The sequence below is a fragment of the Pelophylax lessonae genome (genome assembly GCF_965119305.1).
Source record: "Pelophylax lessonae genome assembly, chromosome: 12".
NCBI classification, from domain to species: Eukaryota; Metazoa; Chordata; class Amphibia; order Anura; family Ranidae; genus Pelophylax; species Pelophylax lessonae.
The window spans coordinates 118,412,602-118,435,227 of NC_138779.1; the positions used below are offsets into that span (position 1 = coordinate 118,412,602).

General features: G+C 41.1%; 1 protein-coding gene across 2 annotated transcripts in view; it reads left to right on the forward strand.

The window, feature by feature from the left end:
• Positions 1-22,626, forward strand: part of SHISA7 (shisa family member 7) — a 299,202-nt gene that overhangs the window by 139,177 nt on the left and 137,399 nt on the right. The window contains exon 1 of one of the 2 annotated variants that reach the window (XM_082274063.1): positions 3,904-3,920. The exons of the other annotated variant lie outside the window; for it this stretch is intronic. The gene's annotated coding sequence lies outside the window, so the exon portion shown is untranslated. Of the gene's footprint in view, positions 1-3,903; positions 3,921-22,626 lie in introns of those variants that run through there. 2 annotated transcript variants of the gene reach the window in all.

Sequence of the window (22,626 nt, forward strand, 5' to 3'; positions counted from 1 at the left end):
CAAAAAAAAAAAATAAGATTAGTTAAACCCACAAATGCTTTTTTTTAACCACTACTATTCCTTTATATTGCCTTTTGACATTTACAAATCTAGCAATTTAGAAATTGGATGAAAGGTTTAGCACTGGGAAACACTTTTTGAAAGCTAAAAAGTGCATTTTGTATACAAATATATAAATCAGACCAAAATGAGGGACAAATAAGGAGGAAAGAGGGACAGAGGGACATTGTTCCAAATCGGGGGCAGTCCCTCGAAATCAGGGACAGTTGGAAGCTATGCTTTTCTATGGGGTTTGGTAATGTGATATGTGGTGTGATCACATGACTAGGACACGGAGAAGAGGAGAGGATTTGCTTGAATGTTCTGCAGCAGTGCTTAGATGTAGAATACAAACACCACCAGCAGACTGATCATGTAAAATATATATCTAGGTGTCTGTAAAAAGCATATGTATATATGTCTGTTTATTTTAGTAGTTATTTGACACTTTTATCATCATTTTATCACCACAATCATCATAATTGGTGGTATATAACAATATATATCTGACAGTGACCTAGTGGCTGGGTGTTCCGCCTTGTAGTATTGGGGTCTCCGGTTCATATCCCGGTAAGGACACCATCTGCATGGAGTTTGCATGTTCTCTCTATGCTTGCATCAGTTTCCTCCTACACTTGAAAGACATGTTGGTAGGTCAGTTGGCTCCCAACTTATTGGCTCTGGTAAGCATGTGAGATAGGGACTTTAGATTGTAGAGACACCGATATTAATGTGCAATATGTAAAGCGCTGTGTAGATTGTCAGCTCTCTATAAATACTTGTAATAAATAAACAGGGAGTACAACAGAGAACAGAGTGCTTGTCTCCCTGCAGGCCTATAAGTAGATGGACATTCTATTATTTACTATGGTGGGCAACATAGTATTGAAGAATTACCAGACCACAGTGTTTAATTAGGCTAAGTTTGTACGTGCGGTAAGGTCAGCAGGTCTAAAAAGCGGTCTGCGTTCAACTTGCTTTTCAAAGGCCTTTGCCAGGGGGTAAGGAGGCAATATGTTGCTTCATGATCGCCTGTTTTAACCCTTTAAATGCCGCATCAATTCGCTACTACTGTGTGCATTGTATGGGGCTGCGGGGTGTTTGCATCGCGACCCCATTCTCATAAACTACTGACTGACAAATGCAACCAGGGGGATCACATTTGCTGTGGCATGTCAACAACCCCATGGCTCTGCCTTTACAGCTTAAGAGGGGCAGTAAAAACATGGCTACCCACTTCTACCCCCACCCAACTGCTAGTCTAACCAAGCCCTAAGGGGCTCTGGAGTTTTTATCATTACTTTGCAGGAAAAAAAAAAACAGGAAGGAGAGGGGCATAGAACATTATGTTGTGCAAGTGTACTCATTTTTTATCACTATTATGTTTTTTTAATAATAAGTGCCTCTGCATATAATGATAAAGGACACTAACCTCTCTAGGAGACAGTGCCTCATATTATTCCTTTCTCAGAGAACTACAACTGCTGAATATTTCCAGCTGTGTCAGAAATTTGCTCCCCTGTTGTGCGCTGTGCTTCCATCTGCCAGTCCCTATGTCACTACAGGACACAAGGAAGCAATCTCAAACTATAGGTCAAATTTAGTTAAATGCACATTCAAAAGTCCAAATGGTAAAAGGAGCACGTGGAGAGTGGTAAACCATAGTAACCAAAATTATATTTCAGTGCACTAGAGCTACAAAGTGATTTGAGGTTTCTGTGGATTACTCTACTTTGCCCATCGTTGCTCTGTGCTGCTAATTGCTAAGCAAGCGTGGGTAGTACATGAAAGTCTGCATGCTGGGTCGCCAACATCTGATGTCTGCTAAAGTGGGTACTTGGTACATTTACAGAAATACCACTTGGCATATAAAATGAATAAATACTATTCATGACCTTCTGCCCTGCACACACCAAGGCAGAAAAAGATATACTACTATGTATAGTAAAGGTCTCTGAATACATATGGGACTTGCAGTTCTCCAAAGCTCGTAACTTGTTTACTCTCTGACTATATATCTGAGATTAGCATGCATTTCCATGTTATGGGAAAAAAAAAAGGGATGGGAGTTCACCTATGAGATGCTTGCCTGCCTATCAACATGATCCCATGCAACACAAAGCAACTGGCCCTGGGTATAGGGAGCTGCTAAACGATGATGAAGAGGAGCAGGGTTGGGAACTGTTCTTTCAGCATGGAGGAAGCCTGCTGGACCATGAAGTGCAGTAATGCACTCCATTAGGGCCTCACTAGACCAAAAAACAGTATATATAGTGTATGTAGGGGGGAGGAGCACTAATATTTTTTTTTTTTGTGTCCAGAGATTTACCTTGATCACTGTTGGCAACTTTTGGTAGCATTTTCAAAGTTATTCTTTTGTAAATAACCGTTGTGTTTTTACAATGGAATGTTGTCTGGCTGCCATAATCTGCTCTTTGCAGAAAAGAAGTAACATTTCTGTGCCTTTGTTGTGAACTTTGAAGACCAATTTATTCACAATGCCTATAGCTCCAGAGATGAACGATGGCGTGTTTTAAAGTGTTATTTTAGAAAATGCTAAGAATATGCAAATATGTTAGTATGCATAATTTAGGTTCAGGTTCAGATAGTTTTACCAAAAAAAGGGTTTAAAGCACAGAACTGACAGTCTTATTTTTTAACCAGCGAAACAAAAGAATAATATATTTTAGACAATAAATAATACTTTATCTTCTGTGTAGCCTAAAAAAAGGAATAAGGTACTTCAGACCTGTAAGAGCACAAAAAACACAGGTTTTCTTCTTTTAAGTACAATAACATAAATATTATTTTTTCATACAATGGCCTTACATGTGTCTATGGGTACTGTGACAGTGTGAGACCCTTCCACTGGAAAATCAGTTGGAAAAAAGGACACAGGGTTCGCACATGTGCAGAGTGCCATACTCTGGAGTATTGATTTTGAGTAGAGATTACTGTTTTTACAGCTTTCTCTGAATTTATGGTATTCCCAGTTTGGGCTCTGTAGTTTGGAGGTTTCGAAGTGCCTTGGGTGGGAAGAAATCTCCAACCCACTGTCCAAGTTTTGTTGAAGACCAGCAGGGTGTGTGTGCAGGTATGAACAGCCTTTATAATGAAGGACTGAGAATAGATCAGGGTTCCAGCTAGGTGGGGGGTGTGCTCCCATCTGAAGACAGGTGTGAGTTCCTGTCAGGAGACAGAGGCAATATACACAAAAGACAGTACTCTACGTGGGAGAGAAGATTCCATGCCTATGGGACTGAGAAAGTTGAGACAGCCAAGAGAGGCTGGGCGACTAAGAGAGCTGAAGCAACTAGAAAGAAATCTGTGAGCCTCAGAGAAGTGAGAGAGTCTGGGGTGTCAGGAGAACCCCTACCTAGAGGCTAGAGAAGGGCCTTGCAGCAAGGTGCTGAGTGAGCCGAGAGAGTCAGATGGCTTGGTATTTTTGTTACCTGTTTTTGCTGTGTGCAACCGAAACCCCTGCGTGAGTAAGTTTGTGGATTTTCCATAATATGTTTTAATAAAAGTGGGCTATCAGCCCCTAAAACACTGTTCGCACTGGCATGAACTTCACTAAAAATTGTATCCACCACTGAGCTAATCAACCCCCATGTCACAGAACCTAAATAAGGTACAAACAGTGAACATTTGCAAGCCAGAATCTGAGGTAAAAGCTCATATGCAGTTACGTTACAAATAAAGAGGTGAAAATATTTAAAATGCTTTAACAAATTAGGCTTTTAGGCAACCCCATGTAAAATATGAGGCTAACCCTACTCTCCTACCTCTAGCCCTCCGACTTTCTCCCATTTCTTTTTCTGATCTTTGGTAGCTAACACCAATGGATGAGTATTTGAACATTCTGTTGTCCCAAGCTTCAGGTACCAAGGGTTACAACAAAATAATTAGGAATTATTGATTTCTGTTACTAAGACATCTATTTTTCTTTGAAACAGGGAAATGTGGATGTTTTTCCTGAGTGGGGATACATTACACATGGGGTGAAAGAGGATGGCAAATATTTTTTAAAAGAATGCTGAAGCCTCTAATGCAGCCATTCACAATCAGGGTTCTGTGGCACTCTAGAAATTCTTTGGATATTGCTAGGAGTTCCTTGAGTTGTGGTTAATTGACCTCCCATCTGATCGTGTCTGCATAGCTCCAGGTCCAACAACACTTGGCAGAGTCAACAGCATTACTCTAAGAGCCGGTTCACACTACCGCGACCAGAAAATCGCCCAATGAAGGAGCGACTTTTTAGCGTGACTTTAGTGCAACTTTGAAGAGACTTTGAAGAGACTTAAATGATAGGCAACTTTGTCTGTGGGGAATGCCTGGGTAATCTTTTTCTTCTTCCTGGAAAGTCTGATCACAGTCGCTTGAAAATAGACTTAGAGGCGACTCCCATTGAAGTCTATGGGCACAAGTGGGATAGAGGTTGCCTTGAAGTAGTACAGGAACCTTTTCTGAAGTCGGATCCTTATCTATTTTCAAGCGACTGTGATCAGACTTTCCAAGAAGAAGAAAAAGATTACCCAGGCATTCCCCACAGACAAAGTCGCCTATCATTTAAGTCTCTTCAAAGTCTCTTCAAAGTCGCACTAAAGTCGCGCTAAAAAGTCGCTCCTTCATGGGGCGACTTTCTGGTCGCGGTAGTGTGAACCGGCTCTTATGTTTGTTGAAAAACATTGCCCTCTATATGAACAATGTACATTTCAGGGATTTTACCAGACTTTGTTGCAGATTTCTACCTTTTCTTATTCTAAAGGAATAACTGTTTGTCTGTGTCCAGGGGTTGAGTGGTTTTATAAATATCAGTCAGCCGCTGCACCTGCAGGGCTGCAATGAGTAAAGTTGCAGGCTCTGCATCCCTATTAAGAAAATATCCTGGATCCTGGAAGAGGTTACTTACCTTGTCCCCAGGATCCCGCAATGTATTCCGGCAGCATACGGCGGCCGGATCTTCCGTCTGATGCTGTGTGCCCCGGCTTTCGTTCCCTGCGAGAGTCGAGTCACAGGGGGGTGGAACCGGTGGCAAATTCAAAAAGTAAAACACACTGATATATTGTAATCCTATTGGATTACATTACTAAATAAAATAAATTGACCTTAGTTTGCCCCCCCCAGTGCCCTTGCCTGCAGTTGTACTGTACTTATATATATATATATATATATATATATATAAAAATAAATAAATAAAAATGACATAAATCTTTCCCCTAGTTTGTAGACGTGTTAACTTTTGCGCAAACCAATCAAAATACGCTCATTGGGATTTTTTCTACCAAAAAATATGTAGCAGAATTTTTTGGGAATGTTATATAGCAGAAAGTGAAAAATATATATTTTTGTTTCAGAATTGTCGCTCCTTTTTTGTTCATAGCGCGAAAAATAAAAATCCCAGAGTTGATCAAATACCAACAAAAGAAACAAAAGAAAGCATGACCGCACAATTGTCAGTTAAATTAATGCAGTGCCGAATCACAAAAAATGGCCTGGTCATTAAGGGGGGAAAATCTTCTGGTCCAGAAGTGGTTAATGGATGTTTGATTATTAGATCATTCGCTGCTTTAAAAATATTTTGTTTAGTATCTTTCAAGAGTATGCCCAAATTAGACTGCAGAGAATGACTTTCATGGGCGAATTTTTTTATGAATATCCAACATACTTCAATTTTCTCCATCCGCTCATCCCCCACAGTTATTGCCTTTTGTTTCACTTAACCCTCCCTTCTAGATTGTAAGCTCTGATGAGCAGGGCCCTCAAATTCCTCCTGTATTGAATTGTATCGTAACTGTATTACCTTCTCTCATATTGTAAAGGCTGCGAAAACTATTGGTGCGATATAAATCCTGTATAATAATAATAATAATAATAATAATAATAATAATACTGAATCACATATACAGGGTTTAGGTGTTTTCAGAACACTATTGTAATGACAACTTGAACATTTACCACAGAAACTGCCAGGATCAATATAGATAACTCGCTATGTTCCCTGCATGAATTTCAATGCAAACCAGGGGGTGCAACAAAGTACACACTAAACTCTTGATGAACATGAAAAGGTAATTTGCTCAGCATGGGCACCATTCTAAAAACACTTTGCATTTTCTCAGTGATTGCAAAGTGTCCTCTGATTGGACGAGAGAGAGAGCTGGGAGGGTGACACCATGATCTCCCCAACCATTCTCTAAATGACCAAATAACCTTCCATGTTCACAGTGGAGCAGGGCAAGTATTCAGCACAGAACCTGGAAGCTAGTGGAGAACACTGGAGTAGTCATTCAGGGATTTCCAGCTTCTAGAGCAGTGATCTCCAAACTGCGGTCCTCTGCTTGCTTTTATCCGACCCGTGGGATATTATTCCCCCCACAGAAAGCAACAGTGGGGCATAGTTCCTGTCACTGACACCAACAATGGGGCACTGTTCTTCTCACTGACATCAATGATGGGGCACTATTCCTCTCAATGACATCAATGATGGGGCACTATTCCTCTCAATGATAACAATGATGGGGCACTATTCCTCTCAATGACATCAATGATGGGGCACTATTCCTCTCGATGACATTAATGATGGGGCACTATTTCTCTCAATGACATCAATGATGGTGCACTATTCTTCCCAATGACATCAATGATGGAGCACTATTTCTCTCAATGACATCAATGATGGGGCACTATTCCTCTCAATGACATCAATGATGGGGCACTATTCCTCTCAATTACATCAATGATGGGGCACTATTCCTCTCAATGACATCAATGATGAGGCACTATTCCTGTCACTGATAACACTGAAGGGGCACTATTCCTCTCACTGATAACAATGAAGGGGCACTATATCTCCCGCTGACACCAACAGTGGGGCACTATTACTCCCCCTAATACTAATGATGGGACACTATCCTCTCACTGACACCCGATATGGGGCACTATTCCTCCAACTGACACCAATGATGAGGCACTATTTCTCCTATTGACTCTATCAAAACCGAAACATAAAGTTTTGATTTTAGATATACTTTCCCATGAAAAACTTCCTTTGACTAAAGCTAGATCTGCTTTAACATTTGTCTGTTTGTTCCAGAAGATGCACCCAGATAGGCGACTATATTCATACAATAAAAAATGTTGCCGCGCTAAACATAGATATTGAATAAACAAGTGTCCATGAAGTGTGAACCACTAGTGCTGTTCTAAATAGTGCAGGTGAATTCCTTGATGAATATCCAATAGCAGTGAGTGTAATTGATGTGGGATTTGATCACCCAAGTGCACCTCCACCGATACTGATATAAAATGTCTCCTTAGCAGAGGTCCTAACTCCAAATGATAAGAGTCTAGACAGGCGTGATATGCAAGTATAGAAGATCCAATCAGCTTCCTCTTATATATTGCAGGTGGTGGTACTGTCATTGCTGATGGTGAAATCTACTCCATAGATTTTGGGCCCATGAAGGAAAGATAAAAGACTTGGGTGATCAAAACGCCCATCAGTTACACTCACTGTTATTGGATATTCATCAAGGAATTCACCTGCACTATTTAGAACAGTACTAGTGGTTCACACTTCATGGACACTTGTTTATTCAATATCTATGTTGTGACTTTGATGGGCGAATGTTGGGAATATCCAGCATACTTCAATTTTCTCCATCAGCTCATCCCCCACAGTTATTGCCTTTTGTTTCACTTGACCCTCCCTTCTAGATTGTAAGCTCCAATGAGCAGGGCCCTCAAATTCCTCCTGTATGGAATTGTATTGTAACTGTATTGTCTTCCCTCATATTGTAAAGCGCTGCGCAAACTGTTGGCGCGATATAAATCCTGTATAATAATACTGAATCACATATACAGGGTTTATATTTTTTCAGAACACTATTGCAATGACAACTTGAACATTTACCACAGAAACTGCCAAGATGAATATAGATAACTCGCTATGTTCCCTGCATGAATTTCAATGCAAACCAGGGGGTGGTGCAATAAAGTACACACTAAACTCTATTACAAAAGTCAAAGATGCGCATATAGCTTCAGTCAGAGAGGAACTAAAAGCAATTTAGAGCATTTTGGCTAATGAAAGCTACTGTCTGGTTGTTCGATATGGGTCATTGCACATCACTTCATTGTGATCAAATAAAGGACACCAGGCTTATTTTACACGGCAAAGAGTAATGTAAAATGTGCAGTGACCCACAGCAGGTGGTCACCAGTCATCTTTTATTGAGCCGACTACTGAATAAATGTCAGACAAATCCTGGTAGATTGCTGTGGAGTGCTTTATTTTCATGCTATTTTGCATTTTTATTTTAATTGTGTCATATTTTGTATCTGTATGCCACATACACTGTGGTTGCTAGCTAGAAAAGCAAAAAAAAAAAATAAAAAATCTTAGTAGAAAATGGCCTTAGCCCTGCTAAGCTTGCAGCGATATCATATGCAATCCCATAGTTTGGGCATTTTTCTAAGCCCAGAGTAGAGGGTTGAGAAACGAACCCAAAGAAAATGTGTGACAATTGTGTAGAAATGATAATAAGAATAAAAATAGAATGTTGGATAAAGGCTTTGGGGATAAAAAGAACATTAATATGCAAGATTCATCATACTGCTCAGAACTCCAGCTGCAAGCATTACTGACTGAATTGATGGATATAAACAGTGTGAGACAGCATACACCAATGACTCCCAGCATCGATTCAACACGCTGAACGCCCAGAACAACCGCATTATTCCATTGCTTTTATTTTCTGTGCTTGTGCCAAAACACTATATCAAACTCCTCAAATGCACTAAAATAAATACATGGGAATAAATAAGACTGGTATAATGGAGCCTTTGACTGATTAATAATGCCAAGCATGGTTAATACCTCGTGGTCCATAATATTTCTGGAAGCCTGAAACATTGTTGAGGAAATTCAGCCCTTTTCTGAGTACTAATAACAGACACACATGGTGACTCAGGGTCTAGATTTACACTTGCACTAATTAATGAGCAATTCCAGGCAACACATGAAAGCAATCTGCGAACGACTAATGCCATCCAGTAAACAGAGAAATTGTCATTAAATTACCCTAATTCATCTTAAAATGAGTTCATACTCCCAAGGCTGATTGGTGCATGTAAGAGATGTCTTAGTACAGGCATTCTTTATTTGTTAGGTTTAGTCTTTCTGTGTGTGAGAATCAGCAAAGATGGCGTTCCAGAACCACTAGCAGGTATGTTCCAGGATCACCAGTTTACAGACAAAAAGGTTTTCGCAAAATAGCAATGCAATGCATGAAAGACAGAAATACTCAGCGGTAGCCAATGCAGCTAAACATTTGTCTGTTTTCAGGGTTGGAACAAGGAGTGGGCAGGAGGGAAGACTGCCCTGGGCGCTGTAATATCATGTGAGGTGGGGAAGTGGGGTGTTGCATAGAGGGTGCCTACCTACGAGCTGGCAGGAGTACTGGAAGAGGGTGAATTTTTGTTTAGGGAGAATTTTGGCTTACAAAGGGAATTTATGCTTGGGGGTAATTGTGCAGATTTGTGCTCAAATTTATTTGGAGGGGAGGGAGGGGAATTTTGCTCACACAAAGGGGTTGATTTACTAAAGGCAAAAAAGACTGTGAACTTTGCAAGTGCGGTTGCTCCAGAGCTTAGTAAATGAGCAGAAGCTCTGCTGACTTCCATCGTCCAATCACGTGTAAACAAAAATGCTGCTTTTTTTGTTTTTCCTTTCATTTCATGTGATTGGGTATTCTTTGCAAAGTGAAGCTTTACCTCATTTACTAAGCTCTGCAGCAACTGCACTTTCAGAGTGCACAGTCTATTTTAATTTAGAATATCAACCTCAAAAGGTTCATACATTCTGGGGAGGGGGGGGGGGGGCATTTGGCACTTCTGCCCTGGGGGCTAGATTACCTTGTCTCGGCACTGCCTGTTATTCGTGTTTCCAGTGCCATCTTAAGAGCATTAAAGGGCCCCGGGCAATGCAGTGCACTATGGCCCTGCCTACACAATCACCCATGAGAATAAAAATTTAAATAATCGATAAGGCGATATTTATTGGTACAGCAGTGCCAGGCTAATGACAGCTTCCAAGTTTGGTGGCTGGGTCCAGTGAACACACACACAAGGACGGGAGTCAGACTCGACTGTCGTGTGTGTGCCTGTTCCAGTGGAGGTGGACAGGCATTCCCGCAGTTGTGGGCTCCCTCTCCACGGCCTTAGTGGTCTGACAGCAGCGCAGGGTAGACAGGTGCTTGTCACCTGCTAAGTTTGGCGGTGGGATGCACACAGGAATTGGGACTAATGCTTGGCTGGGGCTGGGTCCCTGGGCAGGTTGGGCCCCCTGGGCAAGTGGTGCCCCCGGGCAACTGCCCAGCGCGCTCATTCGGTAAGATGGCCCTGCATGTTTCAATTTGAATTTTGATTTTTTTCGCCCACTGGAAGTTGAATAGGATCTGAAGAGGGTACATATACTGTAACTGATAAAATGTATCTGCATGATATCCTTCATGTGACCAGGCTGTAAAGGGCAGTCTAAAAAAGGGCTCATAGCAAAACCTGCTTTCATGTGGGTGATCACTGCCCTATTGTGGTCATAACTATGTTATGGGCACAAACTGCAGGAGCCTTCCCTTTCCTGCCTCCTGCACATTCATTTCTATTGGTCATCTAGGCTTCCTATCACAGTGATGGGCCAGAAGAAATGTTTAGGTGGCTGGGCTTTCCAGATAGCACTGACACTACCTGGAAGTGTCAGAGTTTTGACTGTTAAAATCAACATGGCTTCCACCATGAAAGAAGGATATGGGAGGCTGCTGCAAGTATGTGTAGTGCCTCTGGGGCAGGAGTTATTAACGTGCGGTTCATGGACCCCTACGTGGTCTATGGATGGGTTTCAGGAGGTCCATGAGGGTCAGATAAAACATAGCATTTATATTCACTATACAGCCCTCCCCCTTGTCCCAATCAATGGTTTCCTCCTATTGAAAAAAAATAAAGAAAACCCACTCTGCCACTGCTTATAGTGCCAACCGCTAATCATCTCTTGACTCATTGTTGGCCCATGTTTACCATTTAAATTTGTATCATCGTTCTCTGCACAACCACCATCTTGTGCGACTCTATGGTGGCAAATGTTAATTTTCATTTTCTAGTAGAGGTGGTAGTAGCAGTAGTAGATTTTAGCAGAATTCAAATTCTTTTGTTTAATTTTCACAAGAGAATTGTATTTCATTTTTGTAATTAGTGGCCATTACTTTTTTCCAGAAAAGAGTGATTTTTGTTCATTAAGATTACTTTATTTTATTCAAGCTTTGTGTATGTCATTAATGTTATGAGGCAATCACATTTGAATACAATTTAAGTACATACATTCATTGCATGCAAAGCTGTGTTTATGTGAATATTTCTGGGAAGGGGGTCCATAGCTTTCATTGGAATCTGAACTACTTGCCCTCCGGAAGGTTTTACCCCCTTCATGACCTGAGTATTTTGTGCTATTTAGCACTGCGTTATTTTAACTTGCCATTGCACGGTCATGCAACACTGTACACAAATGAAATTTTGTATAATTTCTTTTAAATAATTATAGCTTTCTTTTTCTGGTATTTGATCACCTCTGGGTATTTTATTTTTTATTACATAAAGGAAAAAAGAACTAAATTAAAAAAAACAAAAAAACTATATTTTCTACTTACTGTTATAAGCATATCCGATAAAAAAAAAATGTATTCATAAAATTTGGCCAAAATATATTCTGCAATATGTCTTTAGTAAAAAAAAATCCCACTAAGAGTATATTATTTGGGTTGTGTGAAAGTTATAGCATCTACAAACTATATATATATATATATATATATATATATATATATATATATATATATATATATACGATATATATATATATGATATATATACTGTATACTGGAATTTACACAGCTATGATGCTATACTGGTAATGGTGGTGATTAGTGACTTATAGTGGGACTGTGATAATGTGGTGGACAATCTGGCACTAACAGACCCTCACTGGGAGGTACACTCACTAACTGATACTGACATCAATAGTGACACTAATACAGTGATAATGCTGTACACTGTAACTGTATTAAAGACACTGGCTGGGAAAGGGTTAAAATCTAGGGGGAAATAATGGGGTTACCTGTGTGCCTAATGCCCCATACACACGTGCAGATTATCTGCAGACTTTTGTCTGCAGACTTACCTTTTCTATGTAGTGCAAGGGCCTGCCGGATTGCATACAAATTGAAAGTGTTTAGGTTTGACCTCATATTATATGGTTTTGGTAAGTCTGCAGACAAAAGTCTGCAGATAATCTGCACGTGTGTATGGGGCATAACAAGTTTAATGTGTGTAATATGTGCTTCTTTTACTAACAGATCTGCCTGTTTTTTCTCTCTGCTTTGCAGGGAGAAAAAAACAGCTAGATTGAGATAGAGTCCTGTGTGTCTGTACACCTGAATTACATACATTATGCTGAGTTTGGTGAAGCTGTGTTTATTTCAAATGTCAAATCATATGCAGGCAAAATCCATGTTTCTTAACTCTCCCTTCCCCATGATTTGGTATCCAACGTAACCAATGATTTACCTAATTTACTAAACCACTGCCTTGCACTTGAGAGAAGAGCTGCATGATTCTGGATAAAATGAGAAATACGATTTTTTTGCTTAGAGTAAAGATCATGATTCTCGGCATAGCATCATCTTTTATATTATACAAAAAAAATTACTAACTTTACTGTTTTGTTTTATTTTTAAATTCATTAAAGTGTACTTTTACCAAAAATCTGCGTTTGAAAGACTTCTGCGCAAATACAGTGTGACATAAAAGATTGCAACGATCAACATTTTATTCTCTAGGGTCTCTGCTAAAAAAATTAATGTAATGTTTGGGGGTTCTAAGTAATTTTCTAGCAAAAAATACTGATTTTAACTTCTAAGCAACAAGTGTTAGAAAAAGGCTTAGTCTTTAAGAGGTTAAACTGCCCTCACTTACAGACGAAAGTTCATTCCTTTGATCTAAAAGAACGAAATGATACATTGTAAAGCATTGTGTTTATAGTTATCTAGCAGCCTTAAAGCGTAGTTTCACCCTGAAAATTTTTTTTACCTAAAAATACCCCCGGGACAGTCAGGGCTAGTGCATTTAAGCAACGATAGCCTCTGAACTGTCCCCTGTTTCACATACCTTTTAGAATGGCAACAATGTTTTTATTACAAACGATGTGAGCAGACTGCAGTTCCTCTTTAAGCAAGCCCTGATAGGCAGTGGAGGACAGAAAAACCTGGCGCCTGGTTCATGAGGTCACGAAGAGTCGGAAATACTTACCTTGAAAATGTCTTGTACAGCGCTGCCATCTCAGGTGTGGGCAGCTGAAGCATGAGCGTCCTCTTCGGTGACGTCGGAGTCCCAGAATGCCCTGCACTGCCCTGCTCGTCACTGCCGGTGCAGGCGCATCATCCTTGTACAACTTCTGGGCATGCCCAGAAGCTGTTCAGCAGGGAATGACGCGCCTGCAACGGAAGTGACGAGCAGGGCCGGTGCAGGGCATTTTGGGACTCCGACGTCACCGAAGAGGGCATCAATGACGCTCATCTCCCAGGAGTCAATGCAAGGAGGAAGTGAGGGCGCGGGCCGCGGCCGCAGAGGGAGGAAGAGGAAGAAAGGTAAGTATATTTTCATTAAAAACAAGGTAAGTGAAAAAAAATGTATTTATCCAATTCTTTTTCAGGATATTTTCTTCTATTGGAACCTGCAAAGTGAAAAAATAGGGTGGAACTCCGCTTTAACAATGTTGATAAACATTTGCCAGGGCTGTTCTTTTTTTTTTAACAGCTGTGAGTGTGCAGAGAACGGCTCTGTAAGAATCGAAGACATGCCGTTTTGAGTTTGTGAGGGGGGGGGGGGGGTGAATCGAGATCGCAATTTTTTTAACGATTAATCGTGCAGCTCTACTTGGTAGCAGTTCCAAATGTTGTTGTTGTTCAGTCGTTTAGTTGTGTCCGACTCTTCGTGACCTCATGAACCAGGCGCCAGGTTTTTCTGTCCTCCACTTCCTATCAGGGCTTGCTTAAAGAGGAACTGCAGTCTGCTCACATCATTTGTAATAAAAACATTGTTGCCATTCTGAAGCTTCCCTCCAACCACTTAGCATATTATTTTATATATACTGGGATTCTGGACTTGCCAAATAAGCTGCAGAAATCTCCCTCCACGAAGTCTGGCAGCAGCCATTTTAACTGTGGGCAGCTGAAACTTCTGCCTGTTCACTTCCTGGATTTTAACAGACACACAGAGGCACGCAGACAAACACCCACACACACCCACACACACAGACATATAGATTCTTAAAGGGACTTTCAAGAGTCTTTTCCAACACCATAGTTCAAAAGCATCAATTCTTTGGCGTTCAGCCTTCCTTATGGTCCAACTTTCACAGCCATAGGTTACTACTGGGAATACCATAGTTTTGACTTTACGGCACTTTGTTGGTAGAGTGATGTCGCTGCTTTTTTTAATGTTGTCTTCGTTTGCCATTGCTTTCCTCCCAAGAAGCAAGCATCTCTTAATCTCATGGCTAAAGTCACCGTCTGTCATGATCTTGGAGCCTAGGAATATAAAAATCTGTCACTGTTCCCATGTCTTCTCCTTCTATTTGCCAAGGAGTGATGGGACCGGTTGCTATGATCTTATGGCGCTTTTCCACTGCATGGTACGGATCGGTTTGGCTCTAATTTGGCACTTTTCCACTGCATGGTACGGATCGGTTTGGCTCTAATTTGGCACTTTTCCACTGCATGGTACCGCATGGTACGGGTTAGAACGGTCCGGTGCGGTTTGGTACAGCGGCGCTTTTCCACTACATGGTACAGCGTCAGTACGGCTCACTTAAAGTGGAGTTCCACCCATTTTTGGAACTTTAGATCTATGTAATCCCCTTTAAAACGGCTTTTACCAATGGAAACTTTTTTTTTTTTCTTTTGCTAGTAAATACCTTAACCACTTAAGCCCCGGAGGATTTGGCTGCTAAAGGTCCAGACCCCTTTTTTCAACTTGGCACTTCGTGACTTTAACTGATAATTGCGCGGTCATGCAATGCAGTACCTAAACGAAATTTACGTCCTTTTTTTCCCACAAACAGAGCTTTCTTTTGGTGGTATTTGATCACCTCTGCGCTTTTTATTTTTTGCGATATTAATAAAAAAAGAGCGAAAATTTTGCAAAAAAATGACATTTTCAACTTTGTCTTTTAAAAAATATCCAATATACTCAATTTATGTCATTTTTTTTGGCCAAAATATATTTAGCTACATGTCTTTGACAAAAAAAAAATCAATGAGCGTATTTTTATTGGTTTGCGCAAAAGTTATAGCGTCTACAAACTATGGTGTAAATACTGAAATTTACGAAGCTTTAATTTCTGACTGCCTATCTCATTTCATGAAGTGCTAAAATGGCGGGGCAGTACAAAACCCCCCCAAACTACCACTTTTTGGAAAGTAGACATCCTAAGGAATGTTCTGAGGGGCATGTTGAGCTCATTGAATATTTTATTTTTTTGTCACAGGTGTTTGAAAAATGACAAAAATAATTTTTTTTTTTTTTTTTACACAAAGTTGTCATTGAAATGATATATTGCTCACACATGCCATGGGTATATGTGTAATTACACCCCAAAATATATTCTGCTGCTTCTCCTGAGTACAGGGATACCACATATGTGAGACTTTTTGGGAGCGTAGCTGTGTACGGGAGCCGGAAAACAAATCACCACCATCAGAATTTCAAAGGGCGTACATTTTTCATTGCATTTTCTCACTACCTATAACGGTTTTGGAGGCCCTGAAATGTCAAGATACCACAAAACCCCCCCAAATGACCCCATTTTGGAAAGTAGACACCCCAAGCTGTTTGCTGAGAGGCATGGTGAGTCCATGGAATATTTTATATTTTGCCACAAGTTTCGGGAAAATTACAATTTTTTTTTTTAATTTTTTTTTTTTACACAACGTTGTCACTAAAAGATAAATTTCTCACACATGCCATGGGTATATGTGGAATGACACCCCAAAATACATTCTGCCACTTCTCCTGAGTATGGGGATGCCCCATGTGTGAGACTTTTTGGGAGCCTAGCTGTGTACAGGACCGCGAAAACCAATCAACACTCTCAGGTTTTCTAATGGCGTAAATTGTTCATGTCACCTCTGCACTACCTGTCGCAGTTTCGGAGGCCCTAAAATTCCAAAATAGCACAAAACCCCCCCAAATGACCCCATTTTGCAAAGTAGACACCCCAAGCTATTTGCTGAGAGGCATGGTGAGTCCATGGAATATTTTATATTTTGCCACAAGTTCCGGGAAATATATATATATATATATATTTTTTTTTTTTTTACACAAAGTTGTCAGTAAATGATATATTGCTCACACATGCCATGGGTATATGTGAAATGACACCCCAAAATACATTCTGCTGCTTCTCCTGAGTACAAGGATACCCCATGTGTAAGACTTTTTTGCAGTCTAGCCGCGTACAGGACCCGGAAAACCAATCTGCACCTTCTGGCTTTCTAAGGGCGTAAATTGTTGATCTCACTCCTTACTACCTATCACACTTTTGAAGTCCATAAAAGGCCAAGATGGCACAAAACCCCCCCAAATGACCCCATTTTGCAAAGTAGACACTCCAATCTATTTGCTGAGAGGCATGGTGAGTATTTTGCAGCTCTCATTTTTTTTGGAAAATGAAGAAAAAACAGGAAAATGCATTTTTTTTCCTCTTTTTTCAATTTCCAAAACTTTGTGACAAAAAGTGAGATCTGCAAAACACTCAACATGCCTCTCTGCAAATAGCTCAGGGTGTCTACTTTCCAAAATGGGGTCATTTGGGGGGGTTTTGTGCTATCTTGGAATTTTAGGGCCTCCGAAACTGTGATAGGTAGTCAGGAGTGAAATCAACAATTTACGCCCTTGGAAAGCCTGAAAGTGGAGGTTGGTTTTCGGGGTCCTGTACTCGGCTAGACTGCAAAAAAGTCTCACACATGGGGTATCCCTGTACTCAGGAGAAGCAGCAGAATGTATATTGGGGTGTCATTTCACATATACCCGTGGCATGTGTGAGCAATATATCATTTACTGACAGCTTTGTGTAAAAAAAAAAAAAAAATATATATATATATATATTTCCCGGAACTTGTGGTAAAATATAAAATATTCCATGGACTCACCATGCCTCTCAGCAAACAGCTTGGGGTGTCTACTTTCCAAAATGGGGTCATTTGGGGGGGTTTTGTGCTATCTTAGAATTGTAGGGCCTCCGAAACTGTGATAGGTAGTCAGGAGTGAAATCAACAATTTACGCCCTTGGAAAGCCTGAAAGTGGAGGTTGGATTTCGGGGTCCTGTACTCGGCTAGACTGCAAAAAAGTCTCACACATGGGGTATCCCTGTACTCAGGAGAAGCAGCAGAATGTATTTTGGGGTGTCATTTCACATATACCCGTGGCATGTGTGAGCAATATATCATTTACTGACAGCTTTGTGTAAAAAAAAAAAAAATATATATATATATATATATTTCCCGGAACTTGTGGTAAAATATAAAATATTCCATGGACTCACCATGCCTCTCAGCAAACAGCTTGGGGTGTCTACTTTCCAAAATGGGGTCATTTGGGGGGGTTTTGTGCTATCTTAGAATTTTAGGGCCTCCGAAACTGTGATAGGTAGTCAGGAGTGAAATCAACAATTTACGCCCTTGGAAAGCCTGAAAGTGGAGGTTGGATTTCGGGGTCCTGTACTCGGCTAGACTGCAAAAAAGTCTCACACATGGGGTATCCCTGTACTCAGGAGAAGCAGCAGAATGTATATTGGGGTGTCATTTCACATATACCCATGGCATGTGTGAGCAATATATCATTTACTGACAGCTTTGTGTAAAAAAAAAAAAAATATATATATATATATATATTTCCCGGAACTTGTGGTAAAATATAAAATATTCCATGGACTCACCATGCCTCTCAGCAAACAGCTTGGGGTGTCTACTTTCCAAAATGGGGTCATTTGGGGGGGTTTTGTGCTATCTTAGAATTTTAGGGCCTCCGAAACTGTGATAGGTAGTCAGGAGTGAAATCAACAATTTACGCCTTTGGAAAGCCTGAAAGTGGGGACTGGTTTTCGGGGACCTGTACTCGGCTAGACTGCAAAAAAGTTTCACACATGGGGTATCCCTGTACTCAGGATAAGCAGCAGAATGTATTTTGGGGTGTCATTTCACATATACACATGGCATGTGTGAGCAATATATCATTTAGTGACAACTTTCTGTAAAAAAACAACAAAAAAAAAAGAAATAATAATTTTCCCGACACTTGTAGCAAAATATAAAATATTCCATGGACTCACCATGCCTCTCAGCAAATAGCTTTGGGTGTCTACTTTTCAAAAAGGGGTCATTTGGGGGGTGTTTGAACAGTCCCGGCATTTTACGCTCAATCTTAGCCACACATCACCCACTCTTCTAACCACTTGAAAACCAAGCCTTTTCTGTGCCTTTTTGTTTACATGAAAAAATATTTTTTTTTTACTAGAAAATTACTTTGAACCCCCAAACATTATATATTTCTTTAAAGCAGAGGCCCTATAGAATAAAATGGTGGATGTTGCAATTTTTTTTGTCACACGGTATTTGCGCACAGATTTTCCAAACGCAATTTTTGCGAAAAAAATACATTTTTTTTAAATTTATTGCACAAATACACTATATAATTCCAATTTGTTTGGTAAAATTTAAAAGATGATCTTATGCCGAGTTCATAGACACCTGACATGACATGCTTTAAAAATTGCGCACACCTGCGCAGCGGCAAAAACGTACGTACATTTTTAAAAACCTTTAAAAGTCTCTACAGGTTACCACTTTAGACTTACAGAGGAGGTCTACTGCAAGAATTACTGCACTCGATCTGGCGATCGCGGCGATACCTCACATGCATGCTGAAATTGCGGTTTACATATGACACTAGACCAACGCGTGCGTGTGCCATTGCGCGCAAGCACGGGGGAAAGGGGGCGGAGCTCGATTTTTTTTTTTTTTTTTTTTTTTTTTTTTGCTCTTTTATGTTATTTTGACACCTTTCCTTTAATTTTTTTTTTTTTTAAATCATTTTTATTGCTATCACAGTGAATTTAGATATCCCCTATGATAGCAATCGGTAGTGACAGGTACTCTTTTTTTTAAAAATTGGGGTCTTTTATACTCTAGATCTCTCCTCTGACCTTAATGCTTCTGACCACGCCAAAATTGGTGTGATAAAATACTTTCCCAATTTCCCAATGGCCCTGTTTATTTCTGGCGAAAAAGAAGTCATGAAATGCTCGTAGCCTCCGGCATCTTAGGCCATAGAGATGATTGGAGCCATTCTAATCTTCAATTAGCTCTATGGTTAGATAACTGAACCACCGGCTGCACTCTCGGGTTAACCGGTGGGACAGGAGAGCCCGAGAAAAACCACGGAAGGCTGCGGAAGGCGGCGGTGGGGGGGGGGAGGCCCCTCCCACTGCATGTAAAAGCAGTCTAGCGGCCAATTACCTGCTAGGATTGCTTTTACATGTAAGCCGACCGCTGGCTGTAAAAAACGATACCAAGATGATGCCTAAATCTGCAGGCATCATCCTGGTATAACCACTCAAAGTCCAGCAACGTACCAGTACATTGCTAGTCCTTGTTTGGCATATAGGTTTTTTTTTTTTTCATGCAGCCTGTGGGCTGAACGGAAAAAAAGAGAACCTATCAGAAATCAGCACAAGAATAATGCGTAGTATTACTCATCATTAACCGCCCAAACAACCACCCACTGAATTTAATGATGGGTATACACGGCACTATCCACGTATACCAAAATAGGATTTTAACTGCAGTGCTGAAATCAGAAAATCACCACAGCTGCTATCAGCAAAGGTATCCATATATGCTGAGCGCAAACGCTGTTTGTGTCAGAATATATAAAATCAATGCGTGGTAGCCGACGAGGGACCTGCAAGAGAAACAGGTCACAAAAGAATGAAAAAACAAAGTACATTAAAAAAAGTACATTAGGAAGAGTAGGACATATAAAATGACTGACAACAACAAAAGTTTTTGGATTCTCATCATTAACCGCCCAAACAACCACCCACTGAATTTAATGATGGGTATACACGGCGCTATCCACGTATACCAAAATAGGATTTTAACTGCAGTGCTGAAATCAGAAAATCACCACAGCTGCTATCAGCAAAGGTATCCATATATGCTGAGCGCAAACACTGTTTGTGTCAGAATATATAAAATCAATGCGTGGTAGCCGACAAGTACCTGCAAGAGAAACAGGTCACAAAAGAATGAAAAAACAAAGTACATTAAAAAAAAGTACATTAGGAAGAGTAGGACATATAAAATGACTGACAACAACAAAAGTTTTTGGATTCTCATCATTAACCGCCCAAACAGCCACCCACTGAATTTAATGATGGGTATACACGGCGCTATCCACGTATACCAAAATAGGATTTTAACTGCAGTGCTGAAATCAGAAAATCACCACAGCTGCTATCAGCAAAGGTATCCATATATGCTGAGCGCAAACACTGTTTGTGTCAGAATATATAAAATCAATGCGTGGTAGCCGACGAGTACCTGCAGGAGAAACAGGTCACAAAAGAATGAAAAAACAAACAAAGGACATTTAAATGTACAGTAAGAAGAGTAGAAGGACATATAAATTGACTGACACAACAACTGTTTTTGGATCCATTTATTTTTCTTTCTAACTGTTTCTTCATGTCTTGATTTGGGAGGGACTGCGATCTTCTGCGATCTTCTCTTCCAGCTTGGGTCTCTCAAAATGTCGATGGACATCCAACATCCTTCGAGACCCTGTGTTTGTGTGCCCTACACTGTGTCGTGCTGTACCCTACACTAAAACTCCACTAGTGTATGGTAGCGCTCAAAACATTCCCCGATGCAGAGACCAGGTTGGTCAGGACATTTGGGACAATAATAACGGGTGTCACGCCTAAATCCGCGCCTGCTACAGACACGACATCTTCTTTGGGGCCATCTTTGGGTAGGGGTACTCGGGAGGGCATAAGGAAAATGCCTCTCATGCAGCCGGCTCACTGCATCTGGAAGGGGAAGTTGGGCAGGCATGCCTCCTGGGTACAGGTAGGCAAGGATGATCTCTTCCTGGAATTCCCGGAAAGATCCAGTTCGTCCTGACGCCTTGTATAGGACAAAGGCGTTCAGCATCGCCAATTGGAATAAATAAACAGACACTTTTTTGTACCAGCGTCTGGCTTTACGGGCAACTAAATACGGCGCCAAAATCTGGTCGTTAAGGTCCACCCCTCCCATGTTAAGGTTATATTCGTGGACACAGAGGGGTTTCTCCACAACGCCAGTTGCCGTAGTGATTTGGATTGTCGTGTCTGCGTGAAGGGAGGACAGAACATAAACATCCCGTGTATCCTTCCACTTCACCGCAAGCAATTTGTCCGTTTTCAAGCAGGCTCTCGCCCCCCGACTAAGACGGGAATCTACAAGCCGTTGGGGGAAGCCCCGGCGATTATGTCGCACGGTGCCACATGCGCCAATTTGTAATTCGAGCAGGTGACTAAATAGTGGCACGCTTGTATAAAAGTTGTCCACGTACAAATGGTACCCCTTTCCGGATAAGGGTGACACCAAGTCCCAAACGATCTTACCGCTGCTCCCTATGTAGTCTGGGCAGTTGGGGGGCTCCACACAGCTATCTTTTCCCTCATAGACCCGGAAACTAACTGTATAGCCTGTGGCCCTGTCACACAATTTATACAGTTTGACCCCGTATCTGGCACGCTTGCTGGGGAGGTACTGTTTCATAGCAAGGCGGCCAGTAAATTTAATCAGGGACTCGTCAACGCAGACAACTTGTTCGGGGGTAAACAAGGCTGCAAACCGCTGATTGAAGTGGTCTATGAGGGGCCGAATTTTGTGGAGCCGATCGTATGCAGGGTCTCCCCGAGGACGACAGATTTCATTGTCGCTGAAATGCATAAATCGCAGAATTTGCTCATATCTCGCCCTGGACATGGAGGCAGAGTACATGCGCATATGGTGAAGTGGGCTAGTGGACCAATATAGCCGCAATTCACTCTGTTTAGTTATGCCCATGTGGAGGGAAAGGCCCAGAAAGATCTTAAATTCGGAAACCGTTAAAGGTTTCCAGCCGAATTGTCTGGCAAGGGGCGAATTTGGGTTGGCGGCGATAAATTGTTGAGCATATAAATTTGATTGATCCACAATAGATCTGAAAAGATCTTCCGTGAAGAACAGCTCATAAAAGTTCAGGGGCGTAAAACCAGCTGTCTCCACGTGGATTCCAGGTTGGGCGGTGAATGGGGGAAGTACTGGCGCTGTAGTATCAGTGGGTTGCCAATTAGGAAATGCCAGCGCATCAGGGAGGGAACTATGGGCTCTACGGGCCTGTCTTCGAATACGCGGTGGCTGCGGGCCACTACTTGTGCTAGCCACCGC